The sequence below is a fragment of the Neomonachus schauinslandi genome, chromosome X, assembly GCF_002201575.2.
Source record: "Neomonachus schauinslandi chromosome X, ASM220157v2, whole genome shotgun sequence".
Lineage (NCBI taxonomy): Eukaryota > Metazoa > Chordata > Mammalia > Carnivora > Phocidae > Neomonachus > Neomonachus schauinslandi.
The window spans coordinates 124473907-124498442 of NC_058419.1; the positions used below are offsets into that span (position 1 = coordinate 124473907).

Genomic DNA, 24536 nt, shown 5'->3' on the forward strand with positions numbered 1-24536 from the left:
TGTAATTAGCATACAATGTTGTGTTAGCTGGTCATCGTCCATTATTAAAATAGAAGTCTCCAAGTGACAAGCAGACGACTATCCTCCATGATTTCCCTGATACAAGGGGATATTCCATTCCCAAGGGACAATAGGAGCCTGAAGACCAACTGGTAACCTTGTACACCATTGGCGGAAATGCAAAATGGCACCATGGCTGTGCGGCTTTAACTCTACGCCATGTTGCTCTTTGCACCTGCAAAAACCATAGCTCCAGCAATTCTTTGAAAGCTTCAATATCTTGCCAGTAGCATTAATGTATAGAACCCATGTAAAATGGGAAATGTCCATGGTATATAAAAGAGAGGATAGATCTGCAATCAACACAGGGAGAAGAAGCATTAGCAGGCCATTTGACCAATCAGATGGTCATGGAATTGCAACCTGTGGACTGTGTCCACAACTGGGATCAGAAAAAGTACAAAATCAGTAAAGATCCTGCTGGAAATGCTGGAAATGCATCATTCCAAAGTGTGTAAAAGATGAGCGGTCACTATGCATTATATACGGCATATACTTAATAATGTAATGATAATAATATAATAATATATGTACACATATGCATACAAAATTTATATTAATTTTTAATTAATTAAATTATATGATTATGCATACATAATAAAACCACAAATATATTTACATAAATTATATAATTTATAGTGTATGTAATATGTAACTATATACGTTTGTAGTATGAAATATTTATATTTTATACTTATAATAATATATGCACTTTACAGTAGTGTGGTTATATTTTATATAAATATACAAATAGTAAATATGTTTTATTAACACAAAGGTATACTAAAAAATAAGTGTATTCACATAATTTGTATTAATTATGTATTACATGGAATATATAATTTTATATATGATATCTATATGTACTCTGCAATATCTGTATTTTTATATGTATAATAATATATGCACATTATATCCATAGTTACATTATATATAAATATACAAGTAGCAAATGTTTTATCAATATAAATATATAAAAATACAAATGTTTTCATAAAATATAATATGTAATATATAACTATACATGTGATATCTGTATGTAGTATGACACTTCTATATTTTATACATATAATAATATATGTACATTATAGTAGTTTCATTATATGTAACTATACAAATAGTAAATATGTATTATTCATACAATATATACTAACATACAAATGTGATTTACATAAATAGTATTATTTATTATGTGCAATATATTATTTATTTTTTTGAATCAGTATTAACTTTGTCACTCTTTACAGACATTGGTTCACTTCCACATGAAAAGTGGGGAGCATCTACTTCCACTTAGTATTCTAGAGAATGACGTTGTACCATAAACCATGAATAGTAACTTCCACAGGGAGGAAAGTTGACTATAAAATAGTCAAGCCCCAAGATGTCCCCCCAAGATTGGTTTTTGGGCGTATAATTATAGATATCTATTAACTCCACAAAGCCAGTTTCTTTCTAGATCTATGTAGTATTTTTCATATCCACCTTGGGATCTGGATCACCAAACTTTCAGAAGAGGTTAAAAAACAGCCACCCTCTGTCAATCAGATGCAGTTCTCAATCTCAGTCACTGTAGGGCTATTTGAAGTTAAATACCTTCTGTTTCAGAGATATTTACATCAAATTAGACATTTACAAATGGTTCATGGGATAGAACGGCCAAAATGTCATTTTCACCTGTCCTGTGTAAGGAAGTTAAGCACTCCTAAGTTTGTCTAATAAATTCACTGCATTTTCCCCAACATAAAGAACACAAGTTATTCTAAGTTTTTTACATTTATTTCAGTGCACATTTCCAAATGTTAAATGGAATGAAATTATATTAAATGGTTATATCATATTTGAGCATATTATGGAATCTATAGCCCACAAATCAACTCACATCAATACTATAATTCACTCTAAAAGAACATCACAGGCACACGGAGAACAAAATTCCTTTTTTTTTTTCTTTTTTATAAATTTAAAGTATACCATCTACTTTTAAACTACACTAAAAGATTTAACAAAACAGCCAATTTCCAAACCCCTTTTCTAAGTTTGGCATGAGGAGAGTTCAATCCATTCAAACCTTCTGGTTTGTCATCCTATAAATAATGCTGTCATACTCAGGATCCATGTCCCAGATACTGTAAGAGGTGATAATCACGGCCAAGGCCAAGGCGATCATTATCCAAAGTACCATGTTGAAAACCACTGGATACTCAAGGTTATACTTACATGCGAGGTTACAGGGGCTTGATGGGTTCTTCGCTTGTTTTGCCTCAAGAATAGTCCTTGTCTTCCTGACGAGAGAGGTGTCAAATGATCGGACGGTCGCTAACTCTACCGCTGCATTCCCGCCATAAAAGTTGTACATGTCATCTGCGAACTTTTGCAGAGCATCAACGAGGATCTTGGAAGCATCTCTGAATTGTTGAGGATGTTTCCCATAATGTTCCCCAATTTCATCCAAACCTGCCATCTCCAGAGAATATAAATCAGAAGAATGATCCTTGGCTAGATGCTTATGTCGAGACAACAAACTTGGAATATCATGTAGCACTTGCAATTCAGAAAGAAAGAGCAGATCAACTTCATTGTTCCTACTCAGAGAACTGGGGGGAAGTGAATTGAGGACAGGGTTTTCCTGGAACAGGCGATTGTGGAGCTGTCGTAACGTTACGGAGAGATCTTCAAAAACCGAGTTCACCTTCCCCACCATATACACTCTCTCCTCACTGGGAGCCAACTGCAAAACTACAGGAGTTTCTTCAGAAAATAAGGAGTGAATGGAATTTGCAACGTTGTCAAGACTAAAAGGAACTGCATTCTCCAAAGGGTGCGAAATCACCATAATGGTAGCCCGAGGACGATGGAACAGGTTACCTACCGCAAGTCCTGGCCAAGAAAGGTCTTCTTTAACAGAGAAGCCATGGACAATGCAGACACGTCTGGAGTTCGCTCTCCTGGTATAGACCAATTTCCATCTCGGAAAACAACAGACCCTAGTGATCTTAATATACTAAACTAGTTCCCCAAAACACCCGCCGCCAACAAGGACAGGAGCACCACGAGCGCGGCCATGGTCCCACGGTGGCCGCAACACCAAAGGGCGGAAGGGACCGGAACGGCGGAACGCGAGCGACCACTGCAGCCGTAGGGGGTGATGTGCTCCGGCTCTGTAATATATAATTATATATGTGATATCTATATGTACTATGCTGTGTCTGTATTTTTATATACAAAACATGCACATTATATTCATATGGTTATACTATATATAAATAGCAAATGTTTTATTAATATAAACATATAAAACTACAAATATGTTTTCATAAAGCATATTATAATATGTAATATATGGGGCGCCTGGGTGGCTCAGCCGGTTAAGGGTCTGCCTTCGGTTCAGGTCATGATCCCGGGGTCTTGGGGTCGAGTCCCGCATCGGGCTCCCTGCTCAGCGGGGAGCCTGCTTCTCGCTCTCCCTGTCTGCCTGCAGCTCCCCCTGCTTGTTCTCTCTCTCTGTCTCTCTCAAATAAATAAATAAAATCTTTAAAAAATAATAATAATATGTAATATATAATTATATATGATACCTATATGTATGATGTAATATCTCTATTTTTACCCATATGATAATATATGTGCATTAGAATAGTATGGTTATATTTCCAGTGATGTGGATGGAACTAGAGGGTATTATGCTGAGCGAAGTAAGTCAATCAGAGAAAGACAAGTATCATATGATCTCACTGGTAGGAGGAATTTGAGAAACAAGGCAGAGGATCATAGGGGAAGGGAGGGGAAAATGAAACAAGATGAAACCAGAGAGGGAGACAAACCATAAGAGACTCTTAATCTCCGGAAACAAACTGAGGGTTGCTGGGGTGGAAGGGGGTGGGAGGGATGGGGTGGCTGGGTGATGGACATTGGGGAGGGTATGTGCTATGGTGAGCGCTGTGAATTGTGTAAGACTGATGAATCACAGACCTGTACCCCTGAAGCAAATAATACATGCTAACTGAATTTAAATTAAAAATAAAAAAACTAGTAATAGTAAAAAGGAAAAAAATAAAATAAGGAAATCCTAATTCCATGAATATAGTAACTAATGGTTGGCAGCACTGCAAGGAGATTAACAGAATAACCTGTTTGTAGAAAAATATAAAAAGGCCATGCAAAGTGATTCCAAATATCCTTAACATTTAACTATCACAGATCGAAATAACGTTTGGGCTCACAAAGCTTCCCACAGAGCTGTGGTCCAGCCCACCAATAATGATGGAGCTGGACATCACCCCACGTAAGGTGATGAAAATTTTCAAAATGCTCTATCAGACCCTTCAGTTCAATTTTAAGTGCCCCCACTCATAATTCTTCCTCATAAGAAGGGAGAATGGGGTACAAGTTACTAGTTACCCATGCACACGTTATCAGGTATCATGCACAAGCTTCTCAGACATACGGTGTCAGAAAGGAGAACACAGGGGAAGAGTCTTCTTATGCAAATTTCCTTCCACCTGGCCTTGCTTTGATTCCTCTGTCCTAGAGGAACACAGTTTTGTCCCGTATGAGTCTACATAACACCGCACAACTACCCATTAAAGACATGGGTCCCATCTGCATGTTTGTCTGGAGCACCTCAAATCCTCACTTCCCCCCATGATTATGCTTTTGCTCTAAGTTCCTGGCTCTCCAAAGTAGACCAACGGGACACATCATCGCACCTGGAATGTCTTGTCCTATTTCTTTCCATGCCACACGACACAATTTTACACCACCCAGGCCCCCGGCTCTCCACCAAAGTGAATGTGATTTTGTTTGAAATGACAGGATCCTATCAATGCACCCAGTGGCTCCCTCCACCTCTGAGGTCAGGAGGTGGTCCCAAAGAAGCTGAATGCCTCATACGAAAACAAAGGAAAAGTTTTGAGTTTCAAACCCACCCGGGTAGATTATCAAAGACAGACACAAAGGAGGGGGAAAAAGAAGAAAAAAAGAAATGTCCTAGCTCCTGTATGCCACATGAGAAAAATCAGGGGGATTCTGAATTTCCAGCTACCGAGGGACAGAAGTACAGTTGAAGTATAGTGAAATGTGCTCCTTTTCCTTCAAAAGAAATAAAACCATTATCATAAAAGGTGAAGGCTTCACACACCTGCCCTGTTAATGTTCAAAGCATCTGCATGGCATCTTGGGTCGCTGGAGAGCATGCCGAGGGATTTTTGCTTCCCTCTGCTACAATCACTTGCTGGGTCAGAAGCAAGAATCAGACGCTTATTAAGAGTTGCTCAAAAGTGCACAAAATCCCATTGCTAACTCCGGGCATGATGCTGTACTGCAGATCTCTAGAACTTACTCATCTTTTACGACTGAAACTCTACACCCACTGATCATCAACTCCCCACTTCCTGGCAACTGCCATTCTGGGGTTGTTTTTTTGTGGGTTTTGTTGTTGTTGTTGTTGTTGTTATTTTGCCTCTATAAATTTGGCCATTTTAGCTACCTCCTGTACGTGGAATCGGGCAGCATTTTGTGCACTTAAAAACTGTGTCATGTTGGTGCATCTCCTATTAACTGACCTCACCACCAAAAAAGGGGGATCCAAGCAAAAACACAAATAAAAAATAAAAAATCTTGATAGTGGTGATGGTGTTACGGCTGTAGACATCTGTCTGAACTCATTAAATTTCGTGTATCACACACTTGCACGTTTTTGTGGTGTATCGATTATACCTCAATAAAACTGTGGGAAGGGGGGAAAGAGAAGACTCAAACACCAACAGAATGTCTCATCAAATGGAAGGATGAAAATCCTCAATGAAAGCACAAGCTGAGAAAAAAACCCAAAACCAAAGCCAAAAAGTGTATCTGCACATCCACCCGCTTGCCTGAGACCACAAAGCTGGCCATGGAGTTTTGAGCACTTGGCAAGAAGAATTATCTCCTATCCAGGGGCTGATGCCAAGCACGCGGCTTTCCCCATAGAGTGGGGGATAGGACGGCTTGATTTTGACACACAGGTGCACACATTCTAGACTCTGATCTGCAAACACGAGGTGCACAGCATGCAGAAGATTTAAATCAATCAAAACACGAATAGGAAGATGGCAAATGGGTTTGCCAGGTGACCCTGATTTGCCTTTGCCGATGGGACCACCATGCACTTTTGTTTTTCACAGCTCCTTCTGGAAGGTGGACCCACCTACACTTTCCTCCTCTCCTGTCTGTGCTCTTTGTGTCCCCTAAGAGCACATGTCTGGCTTTACCCTTGCAGCTAATGAATGAACCCAAAGGTGCCCGTATAGCCCCCAGGGGAGATTAATCAGGTTGCTGACTTGAACTTCTCGCATCTTTAAGATTTATACACAGGGTCTGCCTTCCGCTGAGCAGACCCGCCGCGCCATCCCCACGTCCAGCATCCCAGAAGGCGCTCATCAAGTCACCGAGAATAACCGTCTCCCTCCTTTGCTCACTGTCCTGCTTTGCTTTTTCCCTTTTTGTGTTTTCGTTGCAACAGGAAGGCAGACCTGCCGGGCTCCAAGGGCATTCATCTTCCATGGGGCAACAGCCCCCTCTACCGCCTCCAAGGCTTTTCCACTTACCGAAAGCAGAAGAACAGTAACCAGCCTTGTGACAGGCTGGACTTCTTCTTTGTGGGTGGAGAACAGACACAGATCACACCAGTCCCGAGTCTGGATGAGCTTCAGGGCAGTGTGGGGCGCGTCTCTGAATTCAAGCCGCTTGTAGACTTTCCCGATATCAAAGATTTTGCTGTTTCCAGTCGAGGAGATTTTAATCATGCATTTCCTTATCAGATTATCTCAGTTATGAAGTGCCTGACGTTCTAAAGAACATCCTTCCACAAATCGCAACTTTTCCTCTCCGTGATATGCTTAAAATATTATAATTTTATTAGAATTTGTTAGAATCCTGTAATATTCTAAGACTGTAGCATTTACTCTTTTTTGAAGTATTTGAGAACTTGGTTTGGATGGGTCTTCTTCCTGGTTCTGGTGTTTATTAGACCTCCGGGGAGGATTATTACTTTTACGTACCCTTAATTTTTGCAAACTTGGGCGCCTGGGTGGCTCAGTCGTTAAGCGTCTGCCTTCGGCTCAGGTCATGATCCCAGGGTCCTGGGATCGAGCCCCGCGTCGGGCTCCCTGCTCGGCGGGAAGCCTGCTTCTCCCTCTCCCACTCCCCCTGCTTGTGTTCCCTCTCTCGCTGTATCTCTCTCTGTCAAATGAATAAATAAAATCTTAAAAAAAAAAAAATACAAGATGGTACCATCTTTGTCAAATTAGGGCATCCTATTATCCATACTAAGAGCCCACATAATGTTGCCAGGCCATGGGGAAAAGGCAAACAAGGACCCGCCTTGCCCGTTAAAAGTTTCAGAGAGTAAACAAAGGGATATCTCAAGCGTTCTCCAAATAGAGTTTGGCCTTGTTATCTTTGCAAAGTAAAACTTCATTCTTTGATCTGCCGAAGGGCCCTCAGGGTACTATTCTACAACCTACCCTGAAAAACAAAATACCCCATCAAGGTATTACCCCGATCTCTTTTGAGTTATTTATCATGCTTCTAACTAGAAAGTATGTGTAGGTTGGTAATTCAAGTATCTGGCAGGATGCTCACTAATTAAGATGCTTAAGACAGTATTTGGGTTTTGGGGGGGTTTTTTTGTTTGTTTATTTTACCTTGAGTAATGCAATATATCCATTGCACAGGGTTGAAGCCACATAGTAAGAATTTCAATTCAATGTTGTCCTAAAGCAATACCCAGTCCTCTGCTTCCTTAATCTATGAGCGTCAGGTTTTTTTTTTCTTCCCCTACCATTCTACTAAGACGTTTATCTTAGCTCTTATCTAGAATTTTGACTCCATGTTCATTCATAACTCTGTTTGTTGGTAACAGCTCTCTTGCTTAATCTTCCCAGATGTTTCTATTTTATTAGCAGTTACAAAAAAAAAAATAGCTTTTGCTTTAATGATCCACTTTTTTCATACTTTCTTTAATATTTATTTTCGTGTTTGTTGCTTGGCATTTCATGCATTTCTCTTCTTTGTTCATTTGTGTGGTTGTGCTTTTTGGGTGATTCTGTTGTTCCTTTTTTAAAAATTTCTTCAGTTGAGGGAGCCTGGGTGGTTCAGTCGGTTAAGGGTCTGCCTTCAGCTCAGGTCATGATCTCAGGGTCCTGGGATCGAGCCCCGCATCGGGCTCCCTGCTCAGCGGGAAGCCTGCTTCTCCTTCTCCCTCTGCCCCTCCCCTACTTGTGCTCTCTCTGTCCCGAGCTCTCAAATAAGTAAAATCTTAAAAAAGAAAGAGTGTCTAAAAGTTAAAAAAAAAAAAAACGATAAAAATATCTTCAGTTGAATATTGAGTGCAAGAACTTTGCACATTTTATTTTCTAGAATACGCATTTCAGGTCATATATTCCCCCCCAATATCACAATACCTGTTTGGGTTACATGGAACTTTCGTGGGTTGTGACACTAAATATTTTGTGATCTATGTTGTAGTGTTACATCTCTGACTAATGAGTTATGGGGAATTCTGTTTTCGCTTTCCAAAGATGCAGGTGGGGGATGACGATCTTCTTATAAATTATTTCACTGTTTCATTTCAATTAGAAAATATGATTTCAGTTACAACATTTATCATTTGTAAAAAAAAAAAATCCTTTTTGATCTAGTATGTGCTCATTTAATAGAAATGTGCCAAAATGACTGGGAAAATGTGTATCCTCTCTGTGTTGAAAAAGAAGTTTGATCAGTTTGCTCATTTTAATTGTTCAGACCTCATACCACCCACCTCTACATTTGAAATGAGCCTGAATTTTCTATGTGTTGGACTCAGTGTTGTCCACAGTCTCCTTTTCTACTTTTCAATCTGTTTGATGCATTTCAAGAGAAAGTATTAAATTTTCTCTTTGTCCTTGTGATGTTTCTGTTTCTCCATGTAATTGTGACAATGCTTGAATTGTGTATTTGTGGCTATGTTGTTAGATTCTGATCCCTTAAAGATTGTTGCATTTTCCTGATACATGGTTCCCATTTTTCTTTAAGTAACAAATCTCAGGACCCACCATAGTCATTTCTGCCTGAACATCTTTTATTTCCTGATACACTGCTATATGTCGGCTTTACTTTGACTCCTTTTTTTTTCCCCGCTAATATTTACTTTCAAACTCTGGTGTTTTTATGCTTGAATGGAGTCTCTTTGGATTTTTGTTTTATTTCTTGTTCACTTTTAGAAAAATCTGTCTCTTCAGAGGCAAGTTGAACTGCTTACATTTATTATTATGTCTGATATATTTGGGCTGATTTTCTCTGACTTATTTTATATATTCCACTTAACATTCATTTTCTCCTCTTTTTTCCTTTTATTTTTTGCCTTTTCTTGGATTAAGTTAAATCTATTCTTATATTCCCCCTCTCCTGACATGAACATTACGCATTCTCTTTCCTTCTTTTTTTTTTTGCATTCTCTTTCATTTTACTCTTTTCCCTTGAACATGTGAGACTGGAAAGTGATATAACATTGTGTATCAACTATACTTCAATTAAAAAAACCAAACATGAGAATGCATTGTTACAGAGCCAAAGTCAAATACTCTTTCAGTGACAAACCTATATAACCTTGAATTGAATTTCCCCCATCTGACAATACCTACCACCTCGTCCTGGATTTAAATATTTTTTGTAACACATCCTTGGGAAGCTCCGTGAAAAATTCTGCGCCGTTTCTGTTTGTTGGTTTGCAAGCTGATTCTATACATGTGTCCTTTTGTGCTGAAACATGATACCATTGAAGATATCCCAACCACAGTAGCACATGTTCCTAATTGGGGTTTGTTGCAAACGGACCACCAGCCCTGCCCTGCCCTGTCCAAGGCCTTTGCGGTGGGACTCAGCCCCTCCCCCATTGACAGGTAGAGTCCCTTTGTGCAAGCCTTGAATCTGAGCTGGCATTCGACACCATGAGGTCGTCCGTGCAACACCAGAAGAACCACCACCCAAAACCAGCCTCTGTTGCAAAACCAGGACTCATGAGCTGCAAAATAGTTGTTGGTTTGAGGGCGCCTGGTTGGTTAACCCTCTGCCTTCAGCTCAGTTCATGATCCCAGGGTCCTAGGATCGAGTCCCGTATCGAGCTCCCTGCTCAGGGGTGAGTCTGCTTCTCCCCCTCCCCCTCCCCCTGCTCAGGTTGTCTCTCTCTCTCTCTCTCTCTCAAATAAATAAATAGCTGTTACTTTTAGCCATTGGCGTCAGGGGTATATATGTGTCGGTATATTACCGAGAAACACATAACTGATTTCATGTTGCCGCATATTTCTGGACTCAAATTTACCAAGGAACATTTAATGCTAATTCAACGTCCGCACATTTTATTTATTTGCTTCTGTTCCTTCTATTTTGTGCTGGAGAGCAGAACTCATTTCTGTGGGTGGGGGGGGAGAGGAACCGGCTCATTCACAGAACTTTATTTTTCTCTGCTGGGTAGGTTTTATCAGCATTATAAAACCGCAGTGACTGAGAAAATAAAGACCATAAAGCATCGCTGTTATCAAGAGCCCTCCAAATCAATGTCCACTTGGCCATCTCAAGGGTTTGTGTGGGTTTGGAAGGGAAATATAGACGTGATCTTAACAAAACTGAAACAATCCTTCCTGATAACTTGTGGCTTCTGGAGATGTCCAGAATATCAGCTTTCCTAAAAACACATACATCTATAAAATGAACTAAAACAGGGCAAACTTAAATCCATGGTTACACAGTGTGTGACTTCCAATCTTCCCGTTTAAAGGTATTTTGAATGTGGAGTACTTAACAAAAACTTAATACCTCACACTACTTAATCATAGTAAATGCCTAATTACTTAATAAAGTAATTAATAGCTAATACAATACCTAGAAGAGTGGGAATATTTATTAATTTCAATTCTTTACTTTTGCCAAAGAGTGCCAGGACTAACAACAATTTGGGATTGCAATAGAATTTATTACACTATCTTCCGAGTAGAATTTAGATCCCCATCATAAACTAGGTTAGATCAAGTCTTTCAATGTACTGTTGGTGGGTTCAGAACAAAATAATTTAACATACAAAGCCTGGAGTCTATCTTAGTAACAGCAGTGTTAGAATATATTTGCCAATACCTATTGTTTTCATTCACGAAGCATTTCTGTGGGGTAAGCAGCAGCTAATGCTTGAACCCCAAACTCTCAAGTCAGGAAAGATGTCTACACCTGCCTACCTAGGACCCAAGTCACTGCTGATGGTCACCTATTGGAACCATCAAACAAGCAATAGCAGATACAAAAGCCAGCAGAGAAGGAAGTCTGAGCTAACCCCATCCCCCGAACCCATTCATCAAAGAAAAGTGCTTGTGGCTCAGCTCTGTTGCCCAAATCCACACAAAGAAAGATACGTAATGGTCTGTTGGTGCCTTGGGGAAGGCTACCCGTCTCCCCAGAGTCAACGCATGGCAAAACCATTCATGTTGAGTTCTTCCCTCCCATTTTCCAGGACGCCATGTCTAGACCCTTGAGTAGATTATGGAAGCAGCGGGATATTTGGGGAGTCTAAGCTCCGGAGACATGAAATGACCTCCACAGGTTGATAGTCAGAGATTCTGATTCAGTAGGTGAGGGGCAAGACTGAGGAATTTGCATTCCTATTGGGAAATAGAAATAGGGGGCCATTCTCTGAGCATCTCTGCTCCAACATGCACCACAACATGGGAACCCCAAGGATCCTGCCCTCGTAGTTCCTGAAACTGTGGTTAATGGATTTCAAACTCAGATGCCTGAGTAAAGGACAAAAGTTCTAAAACAATGAAGGCCCTGGTAGAAAATGCTCCCCTCCCATCTCCAGCGAGGCCGACATCTGACATGAAGGAATCTTTGGAAGAAAAATTCACAGACCTAACACTTCATCCAGCATCGGAAACTGGTTCATCCAAAGGAGCTAAGGCAAACTTTGCTCTTCAGACGCAGGCGGTTCTTGACTTAGGATGGTTCCACTTAGATTTTTTTGATTTTATGGTCATGTGAAAGCAATCAGCCTGCATTAGAAACCATCCTGGGAATTTTTAATTTGGATCTTCTCCCAACCTAGTGACATGCGGGACGATCCTGTCTCAAGGAAGATCAGAAAAGTGAATCCTAGTGCTCTGAATGATGCATGATGATCAAATCATTACGATGAGTGTGGCCACTAGATGTCAGAGAATGTGAAAGACACCCCCCAAGTGATACACCGAGAGTTTCATGAAAGAAGGGGCTTCTCACCAACGTGGAGTTTTTTCCTAACTTTGCATTGATTTCAAATGTTCAGAAATGCATTCTCCAAACATAGTGTATATTCAGCGTCTCCATAACCACCCCTGATTTTTTGCTCCTGTTGACGAGATTGGCTTAGGCAAAATGTGCCTTTTGCATCACCAACGTTGACACCTTTCAAGAGCCTGATGAAGTGCGTTACCTACGCCACCTCCCCGTTTCGAGTCGGAACTTAAGCCCGGGAGGGTTGGGTCTCATTTAAATTCATGAATTCAGCCTCCTGAGATGTGGTCGTGCCTCAGCTCTTTCCCACCACCGTTTGAGCACACGATTCCAGCAGCTACGTGCAACCACCACAACCTCGCATCTCCTCCTTCCACGAGGGTGCCCTCTGTCTGCTCGCGAGGCTTCTGGAGGCACCGTCCTTTGGACTCTTTCTGTACATGCATTTATCATTGACATCATGACATTCTCATTTCAGGAAAAGAAAGTGTCTCCATTTTTTTTTTTTTTTCCTCTCTCTCTCACATTGATGGATAGTTTCTCAAGTGGAAAATTTTAAGAACCAGGAAAAGAAGCCCGCGGCTATTGTCTTTCCATGAAACCTTCTGTGTTGATGGATGTTATTGCGAAGTCAGCAATCAGGGGACTGGGGCTTATTGCAACCACGAGGCGTAAGGTCATCCATCATTTAGAATCAATCCTATCTTTCTACCCTCTTCTGTGTTTAGAACCTCAGGGGAAGGAGATCTGCTTTGTTGGGAGAACGACAAAAACCCTCTGCATTCTGCTCAGAAACGGGAGACGTGCTTTGTGAACTTTTGGGGGCACGGCCGTTTCCCTCCCTCATAAAGAAGGGGGACAAAATGAATTCTGGAAAAGGTGTAAGGGTTTTTATGGCTCTCTTCACGATTTTCACCAGACAACCAACTTTAAATTCCATGGAAGATGACTCATAGCATTGAAATTTCTCCCTTAAGTAATAAATCGTTCCTCAGAGACTCTCGAGATTTCAAAATGCCTTCTCCCTCTCTCTTCTCGAGATTTCAAAATGATGGTCTTTGCCTTCATCTTATGCCACAGATAGACCTGCAGTGAATAAATAAATTTGCTCCTCGAAGTCAATAGTTGGAAAGAGTCTCAGTATTGCCATATAATGATCCATGCCTGGGAAAAATATGCAGAAGAACTGTAACAATCCAAAGACGATGCAATGGTCAATTATCTGACGTCAGGTCCTACGGTGAGGGGAAACAGATTTTTAAAACAAAGAAGGACCCCTCACGAAGGACAGGCTGGATCTAATTTCTACACAGTAAGCGTTTTTTTTCTTTTCTTTTTTTAATGGTGAATGTAGTGGAATTGTGACAAGTCATCGTCAAAGAAGTAAGACCATGAGGAAAAATTAAGGCTTTGTATTTATGCCCCCTCTCTAAATGTCTTTGAATGCTCTGTAAATTCAGAGAAAAAGCAGTGACCTATGACTCCACACCACCACACCGCAAATGGCTTCTTCCTTTTGGGCTAAAAATCCACATATTGTTGAAGGAGATATTAGAAGGCCTGATTTTTCTTCTCATTTATCTAGATGCTGCATAAATCCAGCCGTCTGAATTAGCGCCATGCAAAAGAAAGCCACGTATACGATCTACAAAATCAAAATTCAATCATTGTTCAAACATCTGTCATTTTTTTTTTTGCACTTAGGGACTGTTTTGATATTCTATAGCCTTAATTTTTTTTCTGGTGTTGATTTCTTGTGGTATTTTCTCTGCAGATACTTTATGTAATCCTTGTATCTGGGTTATTTATAGATATATAAATATATATATATATATATATCACTCACTTTTATGTAACTCATTTATATATAACTTCATCTTTAAAATCAGTTTGCAAATCCCCTCCCAAAATCTCCTTTTCTTGGGACCCGAGTGTTTTGCAATGAATTAAAAATAAAACCGAGTCTTTCAGCTTAGGAATTTCTAGGAAGCCAGAAAAGATTATATCACCTAGCTTAGACCTAATCGCAACGTATTTGTGCAAGACGAAGAAGAAAAACACACACACAGAAATCATTTATCCAGGATAACCCAAGTAAATACTTTTGGGTAATGAACACAGAGAGGGGCATGAATGTTTCCTGCATCCCCAAAGCCAAAATCCAGATAAATTTTGTTTAAAGGACCTCTGGTTCTCCAGCATAGTTCTTTTGAAAGATGGAGTGAAGAGAGCATGGTGATGTCTGCATTTTCCATCTCTAAGGACAGAAATGCCTGTAGTTTCAACGTCCACGTTGAGACCCGTGTGTTGGGCGCAGAGGTCGGTGGGGACGATGAGTTTTGCGGAGTGCCCGGCTTGACATGCAAATGGTCAATGTTGCACGATCCAGAATACACTTGTGTCTCGTTTCAATCTGCCCATGCCTACACGGCAAGCATGTGGAGTCCTCCAAAATCCTTGGAGCTGATCACACACTCAGAGGTGCTGCTCTTGATCCACATGCTTGGAACTTACCTCCTTCCAGAAACATCTTCAGAGCCCAGAGCGCAATCTTTCATGTCCGCCCTGAGTTCACTTTCCTACGTGACCCTCCGTGTGTTTCATGCCTTATTAACAACATTCCCCACAGAGATAAATCTCCATCCTTTCCAAAAACGATTTCATTTTGGGGGGCGATATTTCAGGTTGTTTTTCAACAAAGTTTACAACGCCCTGAGGAGAATCAAAAATAATTTTCCACACTACATTTGTTAAGCAATGGTATTATGGACCAGAAAGAAGAAGACAGTAGGTATTGGCGTTGCCCTTTTATACCTCGAATCTCGTTCTCTGTAGTAACGAAAGTTCCTATAGAGCATTTTCAGGTTTTATCGGCGGACGGAAGACACCGTCTCAGGACGGCGATGGAAAGTGTCAGGGAAACAATTTATATTTGCGCTGGGTTGATCAAGCCTTTGAGAAAACACTTAACCAGTTCACCCGGTTTCCAAGTGGATTTGGGATGGTGTCAGGGAAGCCCGCTGCTTTTGAAAAATGTTGAGTTGTCCCAAGATCCCAACAAACAACAGCTGTCTTACAAAGCTAACGGCAGAGGAGGGAGGTTTGGGGGAAGTTGTTGACGGACTGTTGCCGGTATCAAGTCGGCCAAGCAGAAACAGGAGTTTCCCCCAAAAATGGACAGGTTCCTAATGGCTGGAATTCTTGGCTGCTGCCGCTGGGTGGTGGCCATCATCACAATCCCAAAAACCAGAACAACACACACTTAGTGCAACACTCAATATATGAACGGACATTGGGCAGAGCATCCTTAAGAACAGAACTCTGGCCCATGACCCGTCCAGGGGACCAGCCCTCATCTATGGGGACCAGCCCGCAGAGCCAGCCTGCTGTCTCCACATCAGACGAGCAGGAAGCCAGATGTCCGTCCCCAAGACAATCCGAGAAGCTAAACAATCCCATCTGGAACAACGGGCCCCGAATGGCCAGGACTTGATCAGGAACCGATGGCTTCCCTACGTGTTGGCCCCACTTCCTATATAGGACCAACCAGAGAAACCAGATATGGTCCCTTAACCAATCCCATGGGATGCCCTACTTGTCGTGAGCCACCTGCTTCTTCCCCTCACCCACAGCCTCTGCTCAGGGCACCCCTGACACCTTCCCTTTTCCCACCACAAACCCATCCCATGCCCCCACCAGCCTACAGTGTCCACCAGACACCGGTGATGGTGACTGACTCGGTGACGGTGCCTGACTCCCCTGCCACACCAGCCTCCAAAGAAACCGGCATTGCTTGCTCTCCTGTAGGCAGGCTTTGTTTATTTCCACACATACAATGGCCCATTGTCCTAAATGGAAGCCCTACAACTTACCGACCATGTGGGAGAAAACGCACCAGGGGATCTCGTGGAATTTGGGACAGACACAAACGTCCCAGAACACCCAAATCATGAACCATACTAGAAAAAAATGGACAAATTGGACCTTATCGGAATCAAAATACTTCTATTCTGGGGATGACACCACAAAGCAATTGGAATCATAAGCCACACCCTGGAGAAAATAGGACATAAAATATTTATATTCATATATGTATTGTCTATTCAGAATGTATAAAGAACTTAATCATAAGACAAACAACCCAATAAGAAATAGGCAAAATAGGGCGCCTGGGTGGCTCAGTCGGTTAAGCGACTGCCTTCGGCTCAGGTCATGATCCTGGAGTCCCGGGATCGAGTCCCGCATCGGGCTCCCTGCTCGGCGGGGAGTCTGCTTCTCCCTCTGACCCTCCTCCCTCTCATGCTCTGTGTTTCTCATTCTCTCTCTCGCAAATAAATAAAAATCTTAAAAAAAAAAAAGAAATAGGCAAAATATTTGAACAAACACTTCACGAAGATATATTATATATAGTAAATATATATTTATTATATAATATATAAAATACATACTTAGCATTTCATTATTTAATTATTATTTGCATAATAATTTATATAGTAATAAATAATAATTTATTCATACAATATATTTATCACTTATAATATATTAAGTTATTATATATGCTATATATTGTATATTATGATATATTTCAATATTACATATTTAATATATTATTACATATTATTATATATTATAATATTTATATATTATTTAATAATATATTATTTAATAAAATTGACTATGTTATATATTTGTATAATATATAAATGTATGTTTTTATTTACATATTTATGTATGTGTATTTATTATTTAAATGTGCAAATGATAAATATATTTATATACTTTAATAAATATATTTATATACTTAATAAATATATATTTATATATTTAATACATATGTATTTGTATATTTTAATAAATATGTTTATATATTTAATAAATAGATATTTATATATTTTAATAAATGTTTGTGTATTTCAATAAATGTGTATTTATGTATTTTGATAAATATGTGTTTGTATATTTTAATAAATATGTATTTATATTTTTAAAGATTTTATTTATTTATTTGACAGAGAGAGAAACAGCGAGAGAGGAAACACAAGCAAGGGGAGTGGGAGAGGGAGAAGCAGGCTTCCTGCAGAGCAGGGAGTCCGATGCGGGGCTCGATCCCAGGACCCTGAGATCATGACCTGAGCTGAAGGCAGACGCTTAACGGCTGAGCCACTCAGGCGCCCCTGTATTTATATTTTTAATAAATATGTATTTATATATTTTAGTAAGTATATATTTGTATATTATATATAACTTATTTTTTTTATATATGTGGGGCGAATAGGCATAGAAACAGTGATATTCAAAGTCATTAGTAAAGAGAGTAATGCAAACAAATACCACCCCAGCACCCCTGGAATGAATAATATTTTTAAAAGGCTGACAGTAACAAGCTTTGCATGTGGACCAGCTGCGATCCTTTTGCCTTCCTGGGTGGGATGTAGAAACAGCACAACTCCTTTTGAAAAACAGTCTGGCATATGACCCAGAATGTCTGCTCGTAAATATTTAACCAGGAGAAACACTGAGGGAAAAAAAAAGACTCATACGGTGGTATCGTCGTGCTCACATCTAACAGCCCAAACCGGTCACCGGGTCAACAAATCATAGTAAACCGTAGTGAGCATTACAAAAACTTTACGGAACGGCTCTCTCGTTGCACCTGGGCGTTCGACTTTGCTCCCTTGTGGGCGCCTGCTATCTCTCCCCGCTCTGGGGAAGTGTCCCCAGCAGGTGACCCAAGCCAGCTTCCCTCACCCCTTGGTGGATGTCACCTGTAGGTAAGAGGGACACCAGTCTCCTAATCTCAGCACACCTGTGGGACCTACGATCAGATGATAACTATTCCATAGATGGGTTCCATGAGCCAGGTGCAGCCTTCCGCTACAAATTATCGCCATCCACATTTTCCAGCAATACCTCAGAGAAGGTGCACGACAGGGAAACACTAGCCTGTGTCCTAAATAATTAGTTTCTGACTTAAATAGGAACATGTGAGTATTTGGTGCCATCTAGTGGGCGCGACGTGCTATCAAGACCTAGAACAAGGCAGGACTTGACCGCGAATACGGGGAAGCCTAGGACCATGCTAATTAAGGTCAATGAATCCCAGAATCTTTTTTTCCCCAAAATGATTGTGAACCGCCGTTCAAAATGTTGACAACTGAGCTTGTTCTAATTAAAGTGGTCCTTGGCTTAATAGGTATGGGGTCTCCTTTTGGGGTGATAAGGATCTATGGAGACTAGAGACAGGTGCCCCTCTCTTGCAGGACAGTGAGAATGTATCACAATTCATACAGAATTGTGTGCTTTAAAACGGTTGCATTTATGTTATGGGAAAATTGCCATAAGAGAACGAAATTTAAAAAATAAAAATGAGGGTTGGTCTGTAACATGATTTCCCCGATGAGAATGGTCTTTAGAAATATGGCCTGTGTTGTCCAATACTGACCCTTTGGCACTTTACCTCTCCCCACCCCTCACCTGCGCTCCTAAAACAGCCCCCAGAGCCAACATCTCTGCCCCCCGAAGCCCCCTCCCATCTGTTCATGGCGGGCTTCGAAAATCATGCAGTAGACTGTGTCACTGCCCTTCTGAATGTTGCTGGTTTTCATCCGAGGAACCTCTCCCAAGAAAAAGCCCTGGGTGTGCAGAGTCCTGATGTGGCCTGTGTGCACGTGGCCGAGGGGACCTTTGGCAGCACCTGTCCCTTCTTTAAAAGCCACCTTCCCCGGGGCGGGAGATGTGGGGAAGGGGAGCTGATGGTCTGTTCGAGTAGCTGGTAGAATCTACTCCTGGAATTGAGAACCACAGGTTGCAGGGAAGAGATACAAGATTGATTATAGAATGATCTTTAATTGGTCTTTAATTTCTTAGAGAACAAACAGAGATACAACCAACCCTCTTTTTTTTTTTTTTTCCTATTTAAGATTGGTTGCAGAATGTATTGATCTTTAACTTCTTAGAGGAGAAAGCGCTCTTTTGTGCCAGCGTTATTGATGTACGATGGACACTTGTAAAACTGTGTATATGTATAAGGCGTACAGTGTGATGACTTGATACATGCAGACATCGTGAAATGATCACCGTAATCCAGTTAATTAATATACGCATCACCTCACACCTACCTCCTGCTCCCCCTGCTTGAGCTCGCTCTCTCTTTGACAAATAAACAAATAAAATCTTTAAAAAAAATAATCGCCTTGCTGTGCGTTCGATCCCCGGGACTTATTCATCAAATCACTGAACATTTATGCCTCTGACCAACGTCTCCCCAGGTCCCCACAACCTAGCCCTTGGCAAGCACCATTCTGCCCGCGGCTTCTATGAGTTTAACTTGTTGTAGATTCCATATATAAGTGAGATGGTACAGTACTTGTCTTGTTGTGCCTCGTGTATCTGACTTGATGCCCTCAAGGTCCATCCATGTTGTCCCAAAAGGCAGGACTTCCTTCTTTTTAAGACTCAATGAGGTTCCATTGTATGTCTGCACCACATTATCTTTATCCATTCACCCACTATGAGAACAAATACTCTTCTCTTGTATATATACACACCACGTCTTCTGTATCCACTCATCCATTGATGGACTCTTGGGCTGCTTCCATATCTTGGCTAGTGTAAGTAATGCTGCAAAAAACATGGGGATGTATATATCTTTCTGAATTAATGTTTTCATTGGGGAGGGTGGTAAATACCCAGGTGTGGAATTGCTAGATCATATGGCGTTTCTATGTTTAATTTTTTGAGGAACCCACACGGTGTTTTGCTAAGTGAAGTAAGTCAGACAGAAGAAGACAAGTGCCCTATGATTTCACTTATACGTGGACTCTAAGAAACAGAACAGATGAACAGAGACTCATAAACCAGAGGAGAAACGTGCTTGCCAGAGAGGAGGGGGCGGGGGGACGGGGGAACCCTGTTTTCTCTACCCCCAGCCCTGCCTCAACCATCTGCCATGTTGTGGCTTTACCTGCTTCATACTGTTGAGTGGCACTCAATAAATACGCAGTCCCATTGTCCCTGCGGTAAGCACATGACAATGCTCTTACTGCGAGCATCCAAGTGTGCAGAGGGTGCTTATGTCCATGCCATTGTTCACAGAATTAATTAGGGGCATTACTAAGTCCTTTCAATGTCAGTGCCGAGCGTGGCTGTTCTGGGAAGGGAAAGCACTAAGCAAACAGCTTGTTAAAACCCATGGATTGTTGTTTGGTTCTGTCGTGAGGGCGTTCCGTGACCTGCTGTGCAGTAGGGAGTGACCTGTTTGCATTGTCTACCCCCCAGCCTCTCCGGGGCAGCAATCTGCAAACAGAGAGAACTCTTCCTGCTCCAGGACTCACGTCCTCTGCAGAGACCCTGTGCCTTTTCCTCACCGCCTATGGTATGCTCCTGGTCGTGTGCGGGCAGGTTTTGCTGGGCAGCCCAAGGCACCTGGGACCCCAGGCCGTCTTGAGTCCTTCTGGGTGGCCAGGGACAGCAGGATGGCCAGCTCTCGAATGGAGGATCACCAGACTCCGGCCCCTTCGTGGTTCTGACCCAGGCAGCCAGCATGTCCTCCACGCAGCCTGCCTCATTCCGGTGCAATGGAGAGCCCAAGATTCTATTTCCATAAGGAAACCTCCTGAGTTGCAATCTATCAGATAGAAAGGGGGAAGAGTTGACCGTAAAAAATAAAAGTAAAAACCGAGAAATCGCGATTACATTCGACCCTCCAAAATGTGGCAGAGTTCTGTGCCCATCAATAATGGATTCAGACGTTCAACGTTGATTCTCTTCTCCTTGTAATAATCGCCTATCACATTGCTTATGCAAATGCAACCACAAGTGTTTAATATTCTGCTTGCACCACATTCTCTTTTGCTGGAAGGGCAATTCTAGATAAAAATTTTGTTTTTGCCATTGTTTGCTTTTTCATTAGCATTACCTCTCTTGCCTTGGGGTTATAGACTGGAAAGTCTCATGTTTTCTTTTTCTTAACTATATTTTCAGGTAGGCACATTCTACTACATTCTATCTGTCTGTCAATCTATCTATCCATCTATCTATCATCTATCATCTATCAATCTATCATCTATCAATCTATCTATCCATCATATCTATCTATCCTTCTATCTATCTATCATCTATCTATCTATCTAATCTATTCATTATCTATCTATCCATCCTCTATCCGTCCACCCATCCAATCACTTATTCTATCTATCTATCATCGATCTATCATCTATCTATCATCCTCTCTATCATCTATCATCTGTCTATCCATCCATCATCTATCTACCCCTCTATCAATCCATCCGTCTATCATCTATCTATCCATCCATCATCTATCTACCCATCCATCCCTATCTCTCTCTCTCTATCCATCTATCCCTCTATATATCTATCCATCCATCTACCCACCATCCATCATATCTATCTATCATCTATCTATCAATCTATCCACCCATCTCTAAATCAATCCATCCATATATCTATCTATCCTCCTATTATTATCTACCAATATCTATCTGTATATCTTCCTACCATCTATGCATGTCTGTATCTGTGCATGTACCTATCCATCTGTTCATCTATCTATCCATATCTGTGTAGCTATATCAAACATCCAGACATCTATTCATCTATCCATGTGTGTATGCATCTATCTATATCTATCCATCTATCTACCTATTATATATTTATAAAATTACATATATATAATTTCCATTCATGCAACTAAGGCATTAATAAAATCCCAGCTAATAAAATTATAGTCTACAAGCTTGGTGTAGCAGCAAGGCACAATATTTGACCCTGGGACCAAGGTACATCCCATGGAGCTGAGCGATCACTCACCTTTGTCTGACTTTATCCTTCTCATTGGTCATCAACCTAGAAAATTGTAGAGATGCCTTGTCATCTTAAAATGCAATGGTTCTATGGCTACAGGATGCTTGAGCTCTGAGCATACAGCCGCTGTACGTTAACACATAGCCCTGGCATCGTCCCACGGGACCCTCGGGATGAGGGGGTGATGCTAGCTCCTCAGAGCACCCCAAAAGCCAGCTTGCTCTCCCAAGGGGCATATTTTACAAAGAAAGTGGTGTCCTGGGAACATGACCCTCATAATCACCTGTTCTTGCAGTGGATCTCTGACTTTGGATGATTTTTTTAATGGCTCTTTCCTGTTATTTCCCTTTATCAACTACCATTAGAATGAAGGAAACTTGCCTCCACAAAGAGGCCATTTTACTTATGGACTCAACAGAGGCCAAAATAACCATGCTCTGCTATAATCCCAATGTCTGTTCTTTCCCCTCTCCATGCTTGACAAGAAGTAGATCCTTCTCCAAACTACCAGTTTTGTTTACGGCCAGCATGAGAGTCTGGTGGGAAAATGTTGACCTTCGTGGCCACACTTGTCCTGAGAAATCACTCCTGAGACACTCGGCACATGCGTGGATTTGCTTTCCAGCTGGATTCCCTCATCCCCAGAAGCCAGCTTGCAGAAACTGCCATCTTCCCCACACTGGGTTTTACCTAGGACATGCCCATCTCAGGCCTTCCACCTATGGTCAGTTGATCTGAAAAAGCCCCATGGAATCATGCATTGTTACAATCACCAACTGGTACCAAGGCCAAAGGTATCATTTCGTTTCAGTGGTTGTGTGTTTGTTGGCCCAAGCTCTTCTCCTCCATTCCAGTACTTCCTTCAACAGCTGCCTCTAGGGTCCAAGTGAGCACAAAGAGTAGGTGCCCCTAAATAAGTGGGCATCCAGTATCCACCCATACCACCAGTGTGAGAGTCCAAATGTAGACACTACTACCACCACTCACCTACTGCATACGCCACCACGTCAAAGAGCTGCCACCTGCCAGCCAACACCAGCTGTGCTGCTCCTTCAGGATTTCCAGACCCAAGGTGAAAGGGTTCTTTGGTCTCAGTTTGACATGGAGGCACTGATGTTGGAAATAATCACTATACAAAGGCTCACTGTTTTAAAACAGAGGGTTGAAAAGGAAACAAATAAAATGAACACAGAGATAGAAGGATTGAAGAAATGAAATGAGTTATAATCCCAATGAAAGGGGGAAAGTTAGAACTATATAAGAGGACTGCCTAGTTATCCTGGAAGAAGACTTTTGACCCGAAAATAAAACTCAACTCCCTTATATATTAGTTTCACAGGGGCTAGAGTGGGAAGTGACCACAAATTGGGTGGATTAATATAACAGAAATTTATCCTCCCCCAGCTCTGGAGACCAGAAGTCTGAGATCCAGGCGGGGCAGGACCACTCAGATCCAGGTGGGGCAGGGCTGCTGAGATCCAGGTGGGGCAGGGCTGCTGAGATCCAGGTCGGGCAGAGCCATGCTCCCTCCAGAGGCTCCAGGGGAGGGTCCTTCCTCCTCTTCCAGCTTCTGGGGCTCCAGGTGTCCCTGGGTTTGTAACTGCGTCCCTCCCGTCTCTGCATCTGTCTTCACGTGGCTTTTCCTCTGTGCCCGTGTCTCCTCTTGTGTCTCTTATGAGGACACCCGTCATTGAATTCAAGGCCACCCTGATCCAGGATGAGCTCATCTCAAAATCCATACCTTCATTGCAACCACAAACTTTATCCAAAAAAAAAAGTTTGCATTCACAGGTTCTGCATGTTAGGATTTGGACATATTTGGGGAGGGGCACAATATAAACAGTATCCACTTAAAAACTGAAATAGTGACTCACCCTTTCTTGAAATTACCACACATTTTTCTCCTTCCATACCTCTTCCCATTGCTGTTGCTACCTCTCAAGATGACATCATCATATGCCTTTGTCTACCTCTGTGACAGCTGAAATCTTTGCCCTGTTGGATAATAGAACCGTGCACTTCTTAAGAATAAATCCATACTTTATTTACCAGGAAATCCATACAGTGCCTTGCACATAATAAGCACATAATGCTTGCCCAATTGACATGAATTTATCCAAAGCATAAGCCCTTCACTTTTGTTTTTAAAAAACAGAGAGGTATTTTTCTACGTCATTTTGGAGTTGCTCTCTAGTTATGCATGCCCTTTGTGTGAAACCCTACAGATATATATATTTTTCATTTCATACATCATTTGCTGAAATGCCCTTTAAAATGTAATGGAACATGGAGCTTTAGGAAACAAAACTCTGCAGAAAATAAATTATCTTCTCTCTTTGTATTGGGACCCAAAAGTCTCACCTTATTAATGACATCAG

General features: G+C 41.4%; 1 pseudogene; it reads right to left on the bottom strand.

Moving 5' to 3' along the window:
• Positions 1 to 2116: 2116 nt before the first annotated feature.
• On the bottom strand, positions 2117 to 3126 carry LOC110585004 (annotated as a pseudogene).
• Between the last annotated feature and the right edge of the window lie 21410 nt (positions 3127 to 24536).